The sequence below is a fragment of the Gavialis gangeticus genome, unplaced genomic scaffold, assembly GCF_001723915.1.
Source record: "Gavialis gangeticus isolate Ggan-Ray unplaced genomic scaffold, GavGan_comp1, whole genome shotgun sequence".
Lineage (NCBI taxonomy): Eukaryota > Metazoa > Chordata > Crocodylia > Gavialidae > Gavialis > Gavialis gangeticus.
In genome coordinates, this window is record NW_017729015.1 from 20,156,039 (window position 1) to 20,163,545 (window position 7,507).

At 50.3% G+C, this 7,507-nt stretch overlaps 1 long non-coding RNA gene across 1 annotated transcript; it reads left to right on the forward strand.

Moving 5' to 3' along the window:
* Positions 1–433: 433 nt before the first annotated feature.
* Positions 434–982, forward strand: LOC109294262. Its single transcript, XR_002096498.1, has 2 exons — positions 434–640; positions 753–982. It is a non-coding gene; the product is annotated as an uncharacterized LOC109294262 (long non-coding RNA).
* Positions 983–7,507: the final 6,525 nt, after the last annotated feature.

The following is a 7,507-nucleotide window of genomic DNA, read 5'->3' on the forward strand; positions in this document are numbered from 1 at the left end:
TCTCCAGCATGTTGGCTTTTACAGCCGGAAAATGGCTTAGCAATTTGCCGTCAGCTAATGAGATGGGATACCGGCCAGAAAGCGTGGCTAGTCTGATGCGTGTAGCCATTCCTACATTGCTCTTGGGATCCCAGGCTCCCCATAATTAATTCCCTGGATTGCAGTGCAGAGAACAGCCGCACTCGTGCAGACTTGAGCACACAGATGCTGATTGTTGCCCGTCTTAATCCTGGTTTTCGTGTCTACTTTCCCCGTGCGGTTTTCCCAGGCTGCCAGATCCCCTCCCTTCTCCCCCATCCCGTGGGCCCCTCTTTGTGACAAGCTGCACCGCTGAGCCCAAGGGTAATGTGCGGGCTGTGGCTAAGCGATGCAGCAAACTGAATTTGAACTTTGGCCTTCTCCCCACCTCCCATTGTCCCGCATTACTTTCACTCTTGCGGAGGGGAAAACGAGCACAAGCTCCTACAATGGCTCAGGGGCTGGAGCTTCCCCCGTCTGTGTACACTGGCCCCAGCAGTCTGCCGGCTCCAGAGAGGACCTGCCTTCTTGGTGCTGCCATCTGCATATCCCATTTCCTTCATGAATCTGTCACCTTTCCAGGCTGCCATCTGTAAAGTGGAGACGCGGAGCGGGGCGGGAGGTGCGGAGGGCACATCGGGGCTCTGGGGATGCGAAGACAAAACCGACTGTGTAAACAAAGGGCATCGTCTATTGATTGTATTTTCTTTCTGACAACTCAACCATTCTGACAGGTTAAAGAACAATCTGGCCCAGGGACTCCGAACCGACAGACTTTATTCTGATGCATTGTAATGTTGTCTTGCTTATGGTAATTCTGTCTTTATATTAAACGTGTCTGCAGCGGGGACGTTTGCAAAGTGCGGAACCGCCTGGAAGATGCAACCCGACTGTTTGGTGCCCATCTTGGTTACCGCCGGACCAACAAAGCAAATATTTTCCAGGGGAAATTATAGGGAAAAAACCTCACGTTTTCATGATGTTTCAGCCTGGAAATCCATTTCAGTTTTTAGAACATTGCATTTTGATTTGATTTTTTCTTTTAAAGGAAACCCAAACATTTTTATTGAAAAAGTTTTGATTTCTGGTTTTTATTATTGGGGAAAAGAAGCAACATTTTCACTGAACTGTGTAAACTTTTGTTTTGGCTATAATACTGTCATTGGCCCAAGTCCTGATACCGATTGTATTCCTGCCCTGTCCTATGGTAGAGATGCACGGGCGACGAGTATAATTTAAGTGTCCTGATGATGTCCGTGTCACTGGAATAGCATTGCCTTGTCTTGCCTTGTCTAAAGGGCGTACAGCTGGTGGTGCACCCATGTGCTCATCCCCTGCATGGCGTGGAGCAGGCTTACTGTCCCCGTGCGCTACCACATACGATGTCGAAACATGATCCTGCAACTTTCAAACGAGACGCGCCTGGCCGTGCCTTTTTCACAACCTGTTTCTTTTCTAGCAGCGGCGGCTGAGCTGAAAACTCTTCGGCTGCTTTCGGCCCCTCTGAAAGCTACAAAATCGTTTTTGAGGGCGGTGCGGGAAACGGATCGTGCCGGGCAGGCGATGAGCGCGGTGGTTCAGCTGTGGATTCCCAATGGTGACGTGGCTGGCGAGCGTCGAAGTTCCCAGCGCTGGCCACGCCGCGGGCACTTCCCGCGTGTCCCACCCCTGCTCCACGCTCCGGCATCCACCGTATTGTGTGCCATTCAGGAATGGTGTGCGCGGAAAGCAAACTAGTTCAATCAAGACCTTGGGGCCGCGGCAAGAGCATGAATCCCAGCCGCCCCGTCCAAGCCTCCTCCTGGCGCTCAGTGAACTCGCCCTTTGATTCGACTATATCATAGCTTTCTTTTCTTTTGACTGGGCCATTGTTATCTTGCTGTTGACCTCTGACCTCCCACATACAAACCTGAACTCTGGATTAGGCTTCCCAGGGAATAAACTGTGGGCAAAGTTGAACCACGAGCTGGAGTAAGAGGAAATGGTTGATGCTGCCATAGTAACGTGACCTTGTCCTGTCTGCCTGGAACAAAGGCCGGCTTCTTGTCCTTTTTTCTGCCCCTGTGAGTGTTTAAGCCCCCCTGCTGCTACACGACAGGGGGGGCGAAAGCAGCACACCGTGCTCTGGGCCGAGGGGTGCTCTCCCATGTCAAAAGTAGGGCACTCGGCCGGGACGCCGGGAACTCGGGCGGCCAGAAAACGCAGAACCGTGTAAAAACCGGGATGTTTAGGTCCTTCACGGAAGGGTGGAGACGGTGAATTTCCAGCTGTCTTCCCCACGCAAGCAAAACTGCAGGTTTTAACTCAATTAGTCTTGTCACGTCCTCTTCCAGCCAGCCTGTTTCCACTTCCAAAAGGCCAGCTCGCATCTAGGATGCTGGCTCTCATCAGCCCAACAGGACTTGAAAGACGCTTGGCACCACCTCGGTCTCTGGCGGGTTGTTCTCCCACCGCCTGGTCTCACTTCTCTTTGGCAGGAAGGCTGCCTTGGGCCCCTGGGCACAGGAGGGTTGGCAGAGTTCATCCCTACCGTCCTGCGAGTCCTGGATAGGAGACCCAAAGCAAGGGCCCAATGTGGCTGCAGGGCAAAGAAAGGGATCCAGGTCCCTGTTGCGCTTGGGATGCTCGAGGCTTATCCATTCTCAGGCTTCTGCACAATTTTGGCTTTCCTTCGCCTCCCCACGTTAATATTCAGAGGCTGTTCCTCGCATTTTTATATCAGAAATCATCTTCTACTTAAAATATTTAACCAGAGATTATCTCTCAGAATTACTGGCAATTCATTTTAAGAGAGCTCTGTCAAAAGATACAGAAGAAAACCTTTTGGCCTTTTTGTGCAGAGTGGTTTGGAAGACTGAAAATTAATGAGGATCTCAGCCAGACGTCTGCCTGACCTGTCACGCAGGGAGACTCTGACATGTTTTCTGTAATTCCACTTAGAGCTGGAAATGGGACTCTTTCATATTTGCTTTTCCATGTCTTTTTCTTTCCCCTCCTTGAATCATCTTTGTAGTTAATCTCCAATTCCTGTGGTCTGGCAAAACGTGCTTGGGTGACACGGCCGCGATTGAGACCCGCTGCAGGGTGACGCTCGGCACAGGCAACGGAGCCGAATAAATGGGTGTCACGGATCGACTCTCGTTTGCTGACAGCTGTGGGAAAGTCAGAGCGGTGGGAAGTCTTCTGGTCTGCTTTTGCCTCCCCCACCCCAGGCTCCATGCTCGACTCATCAGGTGCCCATGGATAGTCTCCATTTACAATGCAGGGAGCTGCCGTGACACGTTCTCCGGCGTTTGGGTTGTCGTGGGTGGGAGGCGCTGGAGAGAGCGTCTTTTGGGTGGGGGGGAGGCGTCAACATTTGCTCTTGCTGCAGCATGTTCCCAGGACGCATCACGTTTCCTCTTCATCCTGCTGCCAGCTTGCTTGCTTTCGTTGGCCTCGCAGAGGAAAAGCAGTGATCAAAATGGTGCTTTATCTTCCTTTCTCCATCCTTAATTCCCCCACCCTGTTTGGGCCTGGAAAATTGGTATGTTGGACCTCAGCACATGGCCCCAGGTTGGGGGAGCAGGACCCCACTCTCTGCTCAGCAATCGGCATCCCTGGGACCCCGCCAGAGGCCAAGGGGAGGCGGCTGCCATCACAGCACGGAGCAGGGGCTGAGCATCTCCCCCGAGCCCTGTCTGTCGGCTACAGCCATCCTGATTTTAACCCACCTCATCTCAGAGCTGGTTCCCTGGACTCGCAACCTGGACCGACCCACTGGCAGGCACAGTGGTTCAAGCACAGGGGAGCATCACCCTCGGCCTGTCCTGCCTCCCTTCGCATTTCTCGGCAATCTCCGGAGGGATGGAGGCAGGTTGCGTGCTTTAATCCCAATATAAGGAAATATTATGTTGTCCCCAATTCAGAGTATTTTCAGTGCATTTACAAATGCTTCTCCTGGGAGCCCCTACCATCTCGGTAGAATGGACTATTTATCAAACTGGCTTTGAGCTGGTCCAAAGCGGCGCAAGGGAGAAGCCGGTGGCCAGGGGCGAACAAAGTCATGTCGTTCCCCGTCTGACACATTCACGGGCAGGCTTTGTTTGTGGGTGGGTTTGCAATAAGTAATTCATTAGCATTACCATCCATCCTTCCCAAGCACCATGCCCCGCACACATGGCTGACCTCAGTGGGGTTTTTCCAGACTTTGCTGGATTGAGTCCATGACCACAGAATATTTTCTAGCTCGAGTATTTCTGTTTAATGGTGGGGGAGAAGCAAAGGGAAAGTGTCCACCCTCATTTGAATCTCCTTTTTTCCCCTGACCTTCATGCATTGAGTCATTGCTGCAAATAGGACCCCGCTCCTGCTGGCACTCGGGTCCTAAGAGGAGCAAGAGCCCATCTTCCCATGGGGCTGCCTCATAGTCCACCCCCATGCTGAGCAATAAACATATCAGTACTGAGCTGCTGACTGTCAGTTAAAGATATGGGGACTGCTGTTCACTTTAGTCAAAGAACTAGACTCATTAAAATTCTGTAAGAGTATCATTAATAGAAATTGGGAGTAATTAACTGGATGGGCATTGGGCAGCAATTTCAGATTCGTCCTTCCTCCTTTTTCCTCCATTTATTTTATGAAAAAAATCCAGTGAGGTCTGGTGTCTTGTGATCAGTTCAGTTTGCTGAGAGACATCCTGTTTCTTCCCAATTTGGGGGCAAACCCCAGTAGATGCAATTCATGAAGCAAACGCCAAACAGGCGCAACGGGATCACACTCACTAGACTTTCACAGCAAACGTCTGCACCGTGTGGCCACCCAGGAAGGAGGAGTTCGTTTCCCACGTATGTAACGACCTGTATCTTCCCAAAAGGGTTTTTTTCCCCCCCTTTGTAAATAATTTCTGGAATAAGCCCTGCTTTGCGCTCGCCCGCTGCCCGCTTCAACGCACCGCTTGTGTCTGCAGCCTTAAAGTTGTGACAAACTGACAAGAGTCAGGAAACGTAAAGCGAAATCAGCCCTTTTGCCCTCTGTTCTGGGGCCATGTCTTTTCATTTTCACAGCCGCACATCTTCGGCGCAACCTGAATATTATTTAAATTTCTTTCTTTGGAAGGTGATGATGCGGAGCAGCGATGGGCTGTGCTGCGCCGGGCTGTCTGCTCTCACTCGCTATTCCCAAGGCAGCTCTTTCATCGGAAAGGGGGAAAGAAGCAAAACCAAATGTTCCAGCTAGAAAAAGGAGAGGATTTGTTTGTTTTTTTCCACCAAGAAAATAGGTAACTTGGAAAACCAGAGGAAGTACCTCTGTAGGCACTGGTACACTTTGGGCTTCAGCGATGGCCTTCAGGTCCTCAAGCCAGGACCCAGCTCTTAATCCCTTTCAGTTGTCTGCTTATTAACATCTGTAAATGAACAAGCGCTGCCGTGATCTTTGGTTTGGCTGCCGGGCGGGCATCCAGCGGCACCAGGCGAAGCTGTGATAGGACCCGGGGAAGGTCCTACCCTAGATCAACCCAGGTTGGGAAATGGTGCGTGGCGGCCGCCTCTCCCCGCTCCGGGTAGCGCAGCTGTCGGCAAGAGCTCTCCCCTCCGCGTGATGCACAGCAGGGGGGAGCGAGGATGTAGCTTGGCCTTAACTGACTTCCTCGGCTTTGTGGCTTCAGGCTGGACCCCTCGTGGTGTCTGAACACTTCTAAAAAGCTAATTTGCTGGAGGAATTTCATTTCTTTATTCATTTTGGTTTTGCTGTTTAAAAAGTCCATGCAGGCTCTTGGCAGTATTTGCAAGCAGATACAGCTCCTGGAAGAGACCTTGGGAGTGCTACTTGCCAGGGCCAGGAAGCCAAGTAGTGCCAAGTCCCCAGCGCCCCTAGGAAAGAGGTCGATCAGAGACAGACGAGTGCCATTAAAAGGAAAAGGCAATCAGGACTTATAGTAGAGATGATATCTTTTATTAGACCAACAAGATTTTTGCCAAAAAAAGTCTTTACTTGCAAGCTTTCGGGCACAAACACCCTTCATCAGGCATCGGAGAAAAGATTGTAAAAGTTCTCCTGGGTGGAAATGAAAGTTTGTATTTCATAGGATTTCACAGAGGAGTCAATAGAGGGAAAACGACTTGTTGGTCTAATAAAAGATATTGTCTCTACTACAAGTCTGGATTGCCTTTTCCTCTAGACCAATACGGCTACAACCTGGATACCTGACACATTAAATGGATAATGTGCAGGGTGCCCTTAGTCCCGGCAGCCTCTGGGAAGTGCAGTTCAATCCCAATTTACTGAGGGGGAGAAGGGAGAGGGGCACAGGGCGGGTCACAGCCCATGCCTAGTTGCCCATCCCTTGCTGTCTCATGGGCTAGGAACAGAAATTACATGTAAGTGACTGGAAACTGGTTCAAATCTGTAACACAACAGAAGTTCAGTGTACATAAACCACTTTAAAAAAAAATGGGCAAAACTGGTGCAAGGTGAACCTGAATGGATATAGTATCAGACTTTGCTGATTTAGGTTAAATCGGTTGATTGAACTTCTGTCCCAGTTCTTGCTCTCTCCACTGACAAGAGCATCTTGAAGTGAGACTATGAAGGTGCAAGAAGAGGAAAAGTTTCCGTGGCTTAAGATTCACAGCGCCACTACCGTGCCTGGGATGTCCCCGGGAATCGCCTGCCAGGTCTGGGCAGAGAAACAAAGGGATGTGACCGACCCACTCTTTTGGGATGGAAAAGGGGCATGTGGTGGTTGTTCCTTGGAGAGAATTGCTTGGTGACCAGACACATTTTCTGCAGCGCCCTTCAGTCGGGGCAGCCTGTCGATCCCCCGGCTTTTGTTCAGCTGCTCAGAGAATAGCCTTTTGCCTCCCACCCCTCCATAAGGTGCATGATAAGAGGTGGAGAGCTGCATCCTTCCCCATCCCGCCGCGAGAGGAAATCTCCTCCAGGGCTCTCAGAAGAACAGCTTCGAATTATCCTCTCATTAGTGATGATACATCCCTTTTGAACACTGTGCCATTTCATCGCACCATCTCAGCATCTAACATTAGGAGATAACTGCCTTCACAACATATGTCATTACTCATTAAGGGACTCTTCCTGGATTATGGCTGAGGTTTAATGACTTGTTAAAGATGTTTAACACTTACAATTTTGTTTTTAATTTAGGAAGCAGCATGATCAAAGTGTGCCCTGAGACTTTCTCCCCGATTTGGTGAAATCTGCAGGCTGGCCTGTTCAGAGGAGGTGATCCTTAAATTGAATTGCAGCCCTCCAAGGCGTGTTTGGATGTCAAGCATGCCATGATCTGACATGTTAATGGGTTTGAGGAAACAATGTGTTTCAGAGGTAATTGCTGAAGCAATGCATTCCCAGCAACGTTTTACTTAAGAAAAAGGGGCTGCTTCTCCTTTGCGAAGCCCAGAACAGTGACACTGCACAACTCAGTGCTGCAAACCTCTGCTTGTCTTTTCATGGTCATTAAATTCCCCTAATGGGCTGGAATGGGGCCTTT